Source organism: Lycium barbarum, chromosome 6, assembly GCF_019175385.1.
Source record: "Lycium barbarum isolate Lr01 chromosome 6, ASM1917538v2, whole genome shotgun sequence".
Lineage (NCBI taxonomy): Eukaryota > Viridiplantae > Streptophyta > Magnoliopsida > Solanales > Solanaceae > Lycium > Lycium barbarum.
Window position 1 is genome coordinate 8,887,205 of NC_083342.1, and position 14,471 is coordinate 8,901,675.

Below are 14,471 nucleotides of genomic sequence, written 5' to 3' on the forward strand. Positions count from 1 at the left end.
CAAGGAAAATTTTCCAATCTCAGTATTCAAAATCTTTCATTTGCTTTGGTTTCTCTTATTTGTTTTTTTTGTAAAACTAACCAAATGGATTTTGAAAAAAAGCAGGTCTAGCTAATATTATGAATGAAAATGGAAACAAACTGAAGCTTTAAGAAAGAACTTAGGGAGTATTTGAACATAAGCAAAGAGAAAGATCTAAGATATTATGTAGATTTAAGGTCTTTTTTTATAACTAAGAATGATAAATCTATAACAAAAAAATGCATATCAGAGTCTCAATTAGATGGCATTAGGAAAAAGTACTACTTAACTTTGTTATAAACATAAAATGAATATCAGAATCTCATACAATTCGGTACTAATTCATTTGAACAAAATCACTACTCAAAAACCCACTTGGTGTTTATTCGTAGAAACCCTCAGCTGCAGCAATAACCAGGCAGCTGAGGTCAACATGCCTGCCTGGCATGTCTACAGGGGTAAATCAGTCATTTCATGTCTCCTATTTGATTTTACTGCTCGATCTCATCTCATCGTAAGGCACAGATGACATATCACTCTTGTGGATGGCTACTGCTTCAACGCGTGCCCTCCATTTTGACATCTGCAGAAACACCGCCTTTGCCATTGCAGTTATAGCTTCCTTCTACTGCATCTACATTTTGCTCCACCCTTTGGCATTCCCATTTTGCCCTCTGCTTTGTAAATACAGGTGGATTGTTGTTTCACTGTTTTTCCCTTTTACTTTGTTTCTCTTCAACTCCTTATTGTTCTTTCATTCTTATCTTCCGCTTATTTTTCCATCTCACTGATCTTTTAGGCCGAAAATATTTGGCCTGTCAACACTTTTTTGCTCTTTACCTGTTTGTGAATATGCTTAAATGAGCCATTAACTTTCTAACGTCTTTTATGTAGCTTTCTGTTTTTCCTGTTACTTGTTGTTAATTCCTTGCTTTAGGCTTCACAGAATTCTTGACTAGACTATATATTCCAACGAATCTCATATTCGTTTTTTGTCGTTGATTTCTTCAGCTATGCTTCTTGTAATAACTCCTACTTCTTTATAAATGCCCTGTTATATTTTCTTTTACCTCTCATTTGTCTTAGCTCTGCTTAAATCTTTTGATAACTGCGGAAAAAGTTGTTCACCTAATGGCCTAATGTATTGTATGTGTCAACAGCTGCTGTAACTACATAACAGTATCCATTATCATTTATAAATTTTGACGTTCTCAACTTTGGTGAACTGCAGGAAGAACAGGTTTGCATTATATTGTACGGTGATGATATAGGCCGCTTTTGAACTTTTCAACACTTATCTGATCTCATCCGCCAATGTTCGCGAGCAAAAACCTTATTCATTACGAATCAACAAACATGAATAGGTCGTGGATAGTTTTACTATTGTCGATTGTGTTGAAAGGTATAACGAGAAAGAAGCAGTCTTGCCTACTCCGACGAGGTTGAATGTGGTTTCCTTCCTGGATCTTCAACGACAACCTATAGGTGTTGAATTTGGTATTCCAACTCACTATACCTCATCCAACTGCATATACTACTGCTTTAACAAGTACTTGTGTCGTGCCTATTTGTTTAATTCACGAGGTTCGTCAGGAGTAGTGTTTCTTTTCCCTAACTTTGTTTTAGGAGTTTTTACACTTGGTAAGCCCTTAGATGCAATTTATGCATCATACTGATTAGTTATCAGAAGTTCTTGCATTTATTAGCCTACCAACAGAATCGCTAATTTAGTTGGTTCAAAAGCAGACTCGCTGGCGGTCGTGGCGAATTGTGGCACGATGAAATATACCGCCAACCAAACAAAGCGATTCCAGGAGGCTATAGTTATGGATAGCAAGTTTGTTTTCCCACACAAATGATTCTCATATTTACCATGACTGTGTAGGAGGAAACCTTTTTTCTTCATTATATGGGAAGACCTGGCCGACAACAAAGGAACCAAGCTACTGAGACAGCTAAATGAATACCCTATTATTGTTACGAAGCGGATAGCTATGACTGAATTCCATAATGGTAGGAACACGATATTTACTTTCGCACTAAAAACTGCTCAGCTGTATTTATCAACTACTTTCCCATATGCAGTGCGATGACTTTCAACAAGGTACAACTCGATGATCTTAATCGATCCTATCTACATGCAAGCGTCTGCCTTAAGAAGCTGGTATGAAATAACTTCTTTCGAAACCTCAAACACCGTAACTTCCCATTATTTCTTATCTACATTACACCTCTTAATATTTCTTGCCTGCACAGGGTTAAAGAAAATGAGAGAATGTTAAAGGCGTACACCTTGAAAAGCTTATCGGATTCGCCTTCGTCGCTCAATCTTGCCTCTATTGAAGATGACATATTACCCATTTCCGCTATAACTTTGTATTCTACTGTCAGTTTGCTAACCTGTATGATAAGTTTATTCTCACAATTATCTGCCCAAATAGGTTCATATTCAACATATAATACATAGGTTCATATTCAACATATAATACATACATTAGCTTTCATTATTTTCACACACATATATATCTGTACTCTACATATAAAAAGTTGTGGGTTCAGCTGAAGCCATCACTTAATGTTATATCTGTTTCTCATAGGCACAATATCTCACCGAATATAGAACAAATCTAAGTTTCAGAACCATCCCACGTGCTAAAGATGCATGACTTCTCAATTAATGTCTCAGCTGAATTAGCTCGTACACAGTAACGTAATCACCATTATAAGAAAAGCATGTGCCTATTTAGCTGCAATTAATAAGCGGTTATACTCATACCTTACGCAATAGTGACTGCCATCTTCCAACCTTCTTTTATTTTGCCTCCTCATAATTCATTTACTGGTTGTATGCTTTGTTGCTGCAGCTATTTCCTTTGTACGGTATAATACAAACTTAAATAAAGCCATTTTTATACAGTTTTTCTCACCTCTTTGAACAAACTAACTATATTTTATATGGAATAGTTGCAAGGCTTTTACGTGGAAGGAGAAATATTGTTGGCAGATCAACCCCAAGATTTTCATACACTTGCCTGTTCGGAATGTAAACACCATGTCTGATTTAAACTACAAAGGGAGGTTCAATGCATCAATTGTAATCTCTGCAGAATGATGATCCCAAGGAAACCACTCTTACTAATTACATCACGTTGTCACCACTGGTAATGACTATTACCGAGTCTTGCTTCGTAGAAAAAATTACAACATATTATATCGCAGGTGTCAATTTGAGATTGAAATAACAGATGCCAGCGGCGCAACAACAACAACCGTGTCAGACAACTTGGCTGAAAAGCTCTTGTCATTGACGGCTGAGCAGATATATCACAATGTCGCTGTGAAGGTGCACATACATACAACAATATAATTAATTTTACATGTTATTATCAAATATAAAAACACACACTGATTTTTCTTTACTGTTCTGCCCAGAGTGAATTGCTGCCTGTTGAACATATCAATCAACAACTTAAAGATAAACTTTTCAGGCTCCAGTTACAAAAAACGTTACCCAGAACGCCAGACAAAACAGCTGGTACCTTGGTCGTTCTATCATATACTCCACAGGAAACCTTGTGTTTGCCAGGATCTTCAGCATTTACATCCGCGGACCATGGAAGCAAGAAACAAAAAATGGAACTGACTACTCCACCGAAGGCTCATCAGAGGTTAGAAATATCAAATGAAGATTTCAGCTGAACTGTTAGAAATTTGTTTGTACACACTATTGAAACTGAGATTATTCCAATTTGTTTTTCACTCAACTCTCAGCCGCAGAGAAGTTATATGGTTGTAAAGTTTTTTACGTAACAAAGGTAGCAAGAAATTGGGTCAGGAGTACTACTAGGGAGAAACACATTCAGAAGTCATCTTTCTTTTTCTTGTTATAGAAAAGTCACTTTTCATTTTACACCAAAAATCATTCTGGTAGGTTTTATGAATTTTCCGGCATCCAACTCTTGATTTGGCATAGCTAGGTAGTCCACAAGGACTTAAATAATCCCAAAACCATAAGGAAAACCTGACTCCCTCCTAGACCCGTTGACACTAATGTAGTACTCTTAAGGGTTTATAGCGATGAGGGTCGCACAATATGGCAATTTTGGCCAGGTCAAGTTTAAACGCCACACAAATATTATAGCATATCTACTTTAAAATCAAAAGTTTCAAAACTCTTCCTTTTTTTTTATATACTCCGTGTCGAGTCAAACTATATCACATAAGCGGGGCGCACTACTCGGGAGAAAATCATTCCGAAGATTTAATTTTTACATACCCAACAGTGTCTTGCCTATGTGAAAATGGGACAACACCTGCCCTGCTTGTGAGGCCAACAGTTGGTTTGATTCCAACAACTGAATTAGCACTAGGTGGAGATAGAATGGAGCCTGCTGTTTCTGTTCCCAGTGCTATTGCTGCCATGTTTGCTGCTACTGTTGTTGCAGAACCAGTGCCTGATCCTGATGGATCAGCAACTTGCTACATAAGGATTCTGTAGAAACATAAGCAAAAACATTACACTCTTTTTAGCCACATATATACTCCCTCCGTCTCAAAATATTTGTCGCCCTTACTAAAATTACTTGTCTTAACAATGGACTGATTTTGTGAGTTCACATACTAACATTTAAGAGGTTTCATCGTTAATTAAGTAAATTTTTATTGAGGAGAAAAAATGTAATGAAATATGTTAAGAGGGTAAACTAGTCAAAATGTTACCCTTATAAATGTTTTCTTAATGGGCGTGTAAATGAAAAATGTAGACATATTAAAATTTAATTGTTACTAAATATAGAAAGGTTTGCGTAGATTTTCCAACTTCAATTTGTCAAACGATACACCAAATTGGCATCCACTGCCCTTGGATTAAAAATTGAAGTTCAGACGATTTGATTTCACTAAGGTTTTTGTGGGATGATTGTAAGGGGGAAATGAGGATTTGAAAATTTTGAATAAGTTGAACTTTTGGATGTTTGATTCTTGATTTACTACTAGTCTACGACTGTAGTACTAGTATACTAGTGGCATTTATGATGCGCTACTATGCATAAATTTAGAAGGAGAAATGGTTATTTGACCTTTTGACAAAGAAAAGTTAGTTTTATGACTCTTTTATAAGAGATCTTCATTTTTTACACATAAGAGATCCCAAAATAACACATAAGAGATTTGAAAAAAATCATTTTCTTCTATTAAAATTGTAAGAGATCAAGAGATCTTATTTTCCTCAATTTAAAAAGAGTGGAGGCAAAGAGAAAAGAGAGGAAAATGAGGGGGGAGAAAGAAACAATTTTTTAAAAGTATTTCGGACCTTTTCCCTCCAACTTTGAAGATTAATCTTTTCTTGAATAGGTTCCGAGAGCCTGGGACAATAATGCTTGTGCCGGAGTGGTAAGTATAACTTTATCCTTTTAAAAATTATGGATTTGAATCGTGGTATATAGCAGTCTTTGTTAGGAAACACTTTACCTCAAATGTAAACTTTTCGGCACAAATTTAAATTTTGTCAAGTCTCAATATGAGTATCAGATACTTGATAGGAAAGTGGTGCATGATGCATCCGCGTTCACACAGGGTCTAATTAGAAAAATATTGCAACCCAAGAGATGCACTGTACTGGGATACAAGCATTGATGGTTGATTCCATTAGTCGAACCCTTGACCTATAAGTCATACGGAAAAAACTTTATCGTTTCTCCAAGGTGTCCCTTCATAATTATTTTTTGAATGTTTGTAGTAATATAACTATCACCAAGCTAGATGAGATACTTTTGTCTTTAATTAGAGATCTCGCTTTCGAGCTTGAGAATAGAAAAATGAAAAATCTCTAGACATTTCTTCCTTTAATGAGTTATATGTAGCGCCCTCGAGCTCGAGAATAGAAAAAATCCTTTGATGTTTATTCCTTTAACGAGTCATATGCAGCGCTCTCGAGCTCGAGAATAGAAAATCTCTGGACATTTATTCCTTTAACGAGTTATATGTAATGTGACATCGAAACTGAGAATAGAAAAATCCCCGACGTTTCTTCCTTTAACGAGTCATATGTAGCGCGACCTCAAATTTGACGTTTCTTCCTTTAATGAGATATATGTAGCGAATCTAAATTAAGTGGATCTATAAGATTTGAATATCCAATTATTATACACACACACACAAAAAAAAAGTACTAGCAATATAACCTGGAGATCTAGGTAATATTTGGACTATAATATAATCTTTTATGTTTCATTAGAATCTAAAATATTACTCCCTCCCGATCAAAAAGAGTGTACACTTAGCCATTTGTATATTTCTTAAGAAAATACTAACTTCTAGAAGAAAAAAAATGGGTAATTTGACTAAACTGCCCCTAATTAAATAAGTATTGAGATTTGATCACATAACACTTAATAAGGGCAAATCTGAAAAAAAAAATGTTAATTCTTTTTTGATTTGATAAGTAGACACTCTTTTTGACTAAAAAAAAAGAGACTAAATGGATACTCTTTTTGATCCGGAGGGAGTATTAAGCTACCAAATACGAATCACATTCGCACGCTCAATAACAATGGAAATACATCTCACCATAGAACGAAAAAATACATTCCTGACAGACCTAGAGGTATACTTCTTGATAGGAAAAGAAGAATAATTCATAGAACATAGATGTTTGCACAATAATAATGACAACTTACATACTCATGATTTATGTCAACCATGTGAATTAGATTTAATTGTGTGCTACTCCCTCCTGTTCAAAATAAGTTTTCACTCTGTCTCACGCCCCTTAAAATAATACTAACTTTTAGAAAGAAAAAAAAAAGTTTTCTGACTAAACTATTGTTAATTAAATACTACCTAATTAATATAATTTCTTAATTACATAAAATCTCATTATCTAAATAGGGATAAATTTAAAAGAAAATAATTAATTTCTTCTTGATTATGTAACTGAGCACTTAATTTGAATCAAAATAAAGAGACTAACTGAACACTTATTACGAAGCAGAGGGAGTATCAAACAAAAGAAGAGCACAAGTTACAAGCTTTACACATACTTATTTTCTAAATTTTTATTAATGTCATAGTTTCAAAATAGCTCATTGTTTGTATAACTTGTTTGTTTGAAATCTTATTGTAATGGATATTTTTTAGATTGTGATATTCTGTTAGCTAAATTTCGAGGCATGGTTTGTATATTTGCTGACGAGACCAATGAACATAGATATTTTCTGCTCGTACTCTGTCAAATTATAGTAAAGTTTAAGATACAGTAAAATACCATAGAGATTGAAGTCACCTAGGCTACAAATTTATATTATTTTCGTTACTATTTGAGATGATCAAATTGATGAAAAGAGAGTTGTTCAAAGTCTTGAAAATTATAATAACAAAATAAGAAATATTTTTGGATTTTTCTAATAAAAGATAGAGGTTGGGATATTTTGAATTGGCAAGATTAAATTATTATAATAAAACCAAAAGTTTATTATTTATTTATATGTTTAAAGAATGATTGCTTATTTCTAATACAATCACTCCACGTAACAACAATATGTTAATAACACCACTCTCGCTTATACTATTAATTTATTGACAAGTAATTAGTGACATTAAACAATAATTAATTAATAACACCTCTTTCGATTAGTGTAGTTAACCAATTAAAGTAATGGCTTCAAACAAGAATTATCTTAGTTGAGTGCACCATGCACCAAGTGAACAAAAGCCTCTTTCGATTAGCTTTTGCTAAATCAATGAATTTATTTGAGTCAATCCCTCCGTGAGAATTAGGACTGAAAGAAATAAGACAAAGATCTCTTAAATCAATAAACTTATTCGAGTCAATCCCTCCGTGAGAATTAGGACCGAAAGAAATAAGATAAATATCATTTTAATCAATAAACTTATTTGAGTTAATCCCTCCGCGAGAATGAGGACTAAAAGAAATAAGATAAAGATCATTTAAATCAATAAACTTGTTTAAATCATCCTCTTCTCCCGAATAAGAAATAAATTAAGAAGATAAAGATTTTTGTAAAGAGATATAATTAAATCCAATAATAGATATAATTAATATCAAATACCTTGGTGTATAAAGATGATAAAGAGAAAATCCCAACATAAGAAGATAATAAAATAAAGATGTTTATTATAATAGCTTCATCAAGCTTCATCTAGTATCCCAACCAAGGAAACTTACTCCATTATGGAGTAGAAAACTAAATAGAAATAAAGATCAAGAGAATATTTTTTACTACAAGAAAGAGCCAAGAGAGACACCAAGACTAGTTCTTGTGTTCTCTTCATTATTGGATGCAAATAGAATGAAAGATGGGTTCCTTTTCTTCTACAAACATGTGCCTATTTATAGGAGAATTCCTACAAGGCTTTGGTGAGAAATTGCAAGAGAATATCAATATAATATTATATCCTTGATGAGAATTTGATAAGGCAATTTATCATGCAATCTTGGTGAGAAATTGACATGATAATTTGTCATGAAATCTTGGTGACAATTTGCCATAACTTTGTATCTCTTGACTTTGTGTAGTCTTTGGTGAAGTTGTCATGGAGTCTGAAGCCAAAATGACTTATTTTTGCAGCCATTAGCCCAAAATAGTATGCCTTTTTTTTTAGACCAAAATGGGTAGTTCGTTGGATAACCAACGAAATACCCATACAACGCACTGTTCATAGCCGGATTTAGCTGCATTTCGCTACACTTGTAGCGAAATGCAAGAATTTTTTTTCTTTGAGATCGAATGTATCAACAGAATCATTTTCTTATTTCTACTAATGATTCTAACAAAAATCCATTTTTGGGGTGCAACAAGAATCCGTTGGGTCTTCCAATATCAATAGGTTGATTGTTTCTCTCCTGTATCTTCCCAAAGGAAAAAAGATCTCTGAGAGTTGTTTCCTGAATCCGAAAGAGAGTACTTGGGTTCTCCCAATAACTAAAAAGTGTTACCTTTTCTCAATAATGAGAAACAATTTGAAAGAACCGAGTCAACCGCTAGAACTACTGGTTGAAATATCCGATTCAAATAGACAAAGAGATGGTTGAATTAAATTTTTTTGTTTAAAGTTCTATTTTTTAATCTTCTCATTTACGATTAACATCTTTTGGAGCCCTTCTTGAACGAATCTATTTTTATGGAAAAATAGAACGTCGAGATTCTCGATTATTCCAGTTTCTCATGTTAGCAATGTACAGTGGTCAAATTGGTAACAAAGGCGTGCAAAGGTTTCCTCGGGGATTTCGTGAATCAATTCACGAAATAGGCTTATCCTAATTTTTTTTCTTCTTCTTCGTGAATTTAATCAACGAAACTGTTTTTTTTTTTTTTTTGCATTTCGTGATACAATCAACGAAATAGGTGTTTTTTTTTTATTTCGTGAATAAAAACGAAACTGATTTGTTTTTTTTTTTTGCATTTCGTGACACAATCAACGAAATAGGTGTTTTTTGTTTTGTTTTTCTATTTCGTGAATTAAATGAACGAAACTATTTTTTTTTTTGCATTTCGTGAATTAATTCACGAAATAGGTTTATTTTTTTTTTTGTATTTCGTGAATAAAAAAACGAAATAGGAAATTATAATTTTTTTTTCGCATTTCGTGTATTAAAAAACGAAATAGGATAATTTTTTTTATTTCGTTCATATAAAAACGAAATTGGAAATATATATATATATATATATATATATATATATTGCATTTCGTTGGTATATCAACGAAATAGTAATTTTTTTTTATGATTTTTTTTTATTTCGTTCATATAAAAACGAAATTGGAATATATATATATATATATATATATATATATATATATATATATATATATATATATATATATATATATATATATATATTTTGTTTTTTTGTATTTCGTTGATACATGAACGAAATAGGATAATTATTTTTTGGTATTTCGTTTATATAAAAACGAAATAGGATTTTTTTTTTTTTTTTTGCATTTCGTTTATGTTCCAACGAAATAAGATTTTTTTTATTTGGTTCATATACCCTTTTTCTGCTCCCCACTTTTACCCTATATTATTTTACCTTATCCTCTCCATTCTCCATTCTCCATTTTCCCTTCTCCATTCTCCCTTCTCCATTTTCCGTTCTTCCTCTACCTCCATTCTTTCTCTTCTTCCGTTCTTCATTCTTTTCTTCGTTTTCTACTAATCCTATCACAAGGATTCCTCAACTTTTGCTCCATAATATTCTTCAAATTGAGGTAATTTATTAATTTTATAAGTTTTTACATATATTTTTGATTTAGTCATTATAAATTAGTTCACATTTATTTTTTTGATTTATTTATATCTTATACTTAGTGTAGTAGACTATAATAAAGAAAACAAAAGTTACAAGTTTAATTAATCAATAGTTGGTAATTTCAGTCGTTGCTTCAATTAAAAAAAACTTTTAAAAATGTTAGTAGAGTTTATTGGTCAACGAACTACAATTAAAATACTTAAAAAATCGTTGAAGCTACTGATTAAAAGGGTATAAATTTATATTATAAAATGTTCTTTTAGTTAGTCATTTTCATAGAACAACAGTTAAAAAAAGATGAAGAAATTGTGAGGAAAGTAAGATTGTTAAATATAACATAAAGATATTTGTATCATTTGTTGGGTCATTTTCTATGTTCAAATTGTGACTAGTCGTTGGAGATTATTTTCTGTTGATAAGCATGAAGAATTTTTAATTTTCAAATTAAAAGTATAAGATCAAGAAACTGTGAGGAAGTTGGAGTTGTTTTTGAAGCTAATAGACAAAAATAGCATGTCCTTTTTTTTTAATACCAAAATGGGTATTTCGTTGGATAACTGACGAAATACTATTCCGATCCGTTAAAAAAATATATATATATTTTCCTTGCATCCCCTCTCCAGTCATATGCTTTATTTTAAATAGAAAAGAAGTAGTTATATGTAAGATGAATACTATTATGGCAATTAATTATGAGCTTAAGCAAAAGTTTAATTACATTTCGTTCATCACATAGGGAACTGCAATTATTTTTGACAGTTGTACTCTTATTAATTTTTTTTTTCTTTTCTCACGTGATAATATATCTTATAGTTTGACCTTTATTGACTTTCCTATTGAATATATAGTAAACAATTCTGTAATATGTTGTCCATTATTCTAACAGCAGTGGCTTGGTGTTGCAATGTTATAGATATGGATCGCCCCAAAGTAACTATACATCCAGGTCCAGAAAACTATGATTTATTAATACTCCAGCATGAGCATCGATCCCAGGCTGTGTGGGATAGAAAATTGACTGGAAAGAACGCGTGTTTAACTATACGTCGTGCGGATCATGAATTCTGGAATCACGTGAGGCAATACCCTTTACATAATTGCATCCTTAATTACTTTGAGAGGTGTGGATTTGGGGGGTGTTTTAGCAGTAGGTAATGTGCAGTATGATGAAGGAATCATCACTGCACTTACTGAGAGATGGCGTCCAGAGACGCATACATTTCATATGCGGACTGGCGAATGTACCATCACACTGCAGGATGTCGAGGTGTTAAATGGCATTCCCGTGGATGGCCACCCATTGGTGCAAAGAAATGTTAAAAATATATCTAAATCAAGGTGGCAGGAATTGATGTACGACCTTACTGGTTGGTTGCCCGGAGAAGAAGAAATTATAGGTAATAGCTTGTTGGTAATAACACAATTATCTAATCATTTGGAAACCTTGATTGCCAATAATGATATTATTGATGAACACACTGATGAGGCTGAGGTACAAATGAGGGTCAGGTTGTACCTGCTTTGGTTGATTGGTGGCAATATATTCCCTGATAATACTGTTTCAAAGCTTAGTTTACACTTTTTGCTTGACATAATAGACCTTGATGCAATAGGCGGGAAAGCTTGGGGAGCAGCAGCATTATCATACTTGTACAATTGTTTATGCCGTGCTTTGATGACCAATAGCCGTGATGTTTGTGGATTTATTGCTTTGTTACAGGTACGTGAATTTCAATAATATATTGCTCTACTTCAGTAGAAATAAGAGATCAAGCAGCATTCTTATAACCACCATTACCCAAATTTTGAAAAATGAAATTAGGAATCGAAAGTCGAGCTTTATTATAAACAATAAATGTACTACTATATATAATGCAATCTGGATTATTAATATTTGTGTATAATTCTAAATGTCAGCTAACCATATTTCCTTGAGCTGTCAGGCTAACAATTTAAAAGTATTGCTTGATACACGTTTAAATAGTCAACTTCTCTGCTATCTTTTAAATAATATTTTAGATTTCCTAGTGTTATAATTTGTATAATAAATCATTAAAAATTATAATATTGTCGAATAGCTTGCACAACAATATTAGCGCATTATCGGAACCCAACCATAACAACACAATTTTCATGTGTATTTTCGGGTTATTTTATTTAATTCAAAAAATATTTATAGAGTTAAATTTACTTATACAGGTTTGGGCTTGGAAGCGAATAATCCCGATGCAGCCATTACTTTGTCCCCCAAGAGTAAACGAACGAGATATTGTATTTGCGCAGAAGTGGACTCGTCGTGGAGTTTGTGAAAGCGAGACACGAGCTGTGCTAGTAGTTTGTAGGGATGTTTTAGACAACCTAACTGATGATCAGGTATTTTTCCTTTTAAATTTTTTTGATAAGAAATGTGAAAAATATAACAACAATAGAGTTTTTATAGATTTGTTCATTTTTTGCTTAATCGTACTATGATAATGGGTTGATTTTGTTTTAATTTGTTATAGCTAATTTGCTACAACTTGCTACTTCTTGTGACATTTTTTAGATCCCATTTCTTCTTTTAGCATAATTAGTATTTTGTCTAGGTTTGTTTTAATGGCTAGAAGGTTACTAAAGTATTTTATTTTGTTTTTATTTCCATCAAAATTCATTATGGAATTTTCAAGTTAGCCTGTTCTTGTTATGATTTGGAACTGAATAAAAAAGAAAGTGCTCCTAGCAAGGATTTGGTCATGATACGCTTTCTACTATTGAGTATTTTTGATTCTTCATTTGGACGATTTGGAAATGATGAAATTTTGTGTATTTAGAAGGAAGGAAATTGCTTGAATGTTCTAATCTTTACTTAACTGAAAATGCATAATGGATGTTTGTTGTAATGAGAAAATTTATAATTTGTATTATAAATTATAAATGACAGTATAATATTTTTGCTATCGTAGTTTGTGTGGGAGCCTTATACAGAGGTCATCAATGATGGACTTCCGGAGTGGTGCTGACGTGGTCAAGACATTTGGATGGTGCAGTTGCCACTCATTTGTGGGATCTACCGAGAGTGACACATGGCGGGTCGGGTCAACAGACAATTTGGTAAGGAGCAATCTGTTCCGGGACCAATCCCCCCACATAGACCATTTCATTTTTCACTAGATAAGCGATTTAAGATAAGTCAGGCGATGGGGGAAAAATTTGACGAAGCTGAATATTTGTGGGAACGCCGTCGGGAACTAATAGTTGAAGCTCCATATACTACTATAGCTCCCGGACCGGATTCTGAATATTTTAAATGGTACCGGAGGTACTCCCGCACCTTGATAGGAAATCCAAAACCGTGGATAGGGGATACCAACACCTCGCAGGGAGGCACGAAGCACTGGTACGTAACTTTTGGTGCATGTCAAGTTAAATAGACAGTTAATGATGTACTATATAGTTTTCTAACATTTGAGTAGAAACAAAATTACTAGTAGTACTAATTAATATATCTTGAAAAATAGTCTAAGAATTTGACTTACTACACCCATCCAATGCCAGTATTCAGGCAAATTTACCATGAAAATCTTAACATAGGTGCTTCAATTTTTATACTTTATCTCTTTCGTTATTTAGCAAAAAGACCGTATAATAAATTGACCATGATTATGAAAGTAATTTAATTATATTTTCTAACTAAATCATCATATAAAGGATTTGGAACCGATTTACATGCAAATACATGTGTATCATATGTATTAAATATTATAGTAATATTAATAACTATATCGTATATGATACACATTAATTTTTTTTTTTGCCAATCAGTGGCTTTCTTACGTCACTGTTTGTTATATATTTTTTTGTAGGCTCGTGGAATTCATGGAGTTAGACATTTGGCTTACAGTGTTCAGTAAAGTCCGCCAGAGCGGCCTTCATATTCTCAGGGTATGAATGCATTGATGCAAAGGTTTATTAACATGTCGACTGAGCCTATGAATGCTGCTGCAATGGGGACAAGGTTGACATTTGATCCCGATTATATACCACCAGAAGTTTATGTGGCACCGCCTAAGTTGCCAACTGGTCGTCGGGATCGTGCAAATGTACGTCGTGCTGGTAACTCACGGGGTCGAGGTCAGGTGGCGCACCAGCTTATTGATGACGATCAAGTTGACGATCTAGAGCCACACCCAGACCCAGACC

General features: G+C 33.2%; 1 long non-coding RNA gene across 5 annotated transcripts; it reads left to right on the plus strand.

The window, feature by feature from the left end:
- The first annotated feature begins 263 nt into the window (after nucleotides 1-263).
- Nucleotides 264-3,774, plus strand: LOC132600701 (uncharacterized). 5 transcript variants are annotated; one of them, XR_009567291.1, is made up of 6 exons: nucleotides 264-712; nucleotides 1,253-1,518; nucleotides 1,907-2,034; nucleotides 2,107-2,423; nucleotides 2,986-3,364; nucleotides 3,454-3,774. It is a non-coding gene; the product is annotated as an uncharacterized LOC132600701 (long non-coding RNA). The 5 variants fall into 5 exon arrangements; XR_009567290.1 differs by having other exon boundaries at nucleotides 266-712; nucleotides 2,107-2,185; nucleotides 2,278-3,364; XR_009567289.1 differs by having other exon boundaries at nucleotides 269-712; nucleotides 2,107-3,182; nucleotides 3,241-3,364.
- The last annotated feature ends 10,697 nt before the right edge of the window (nucleotides 3,775-14,471 follow it).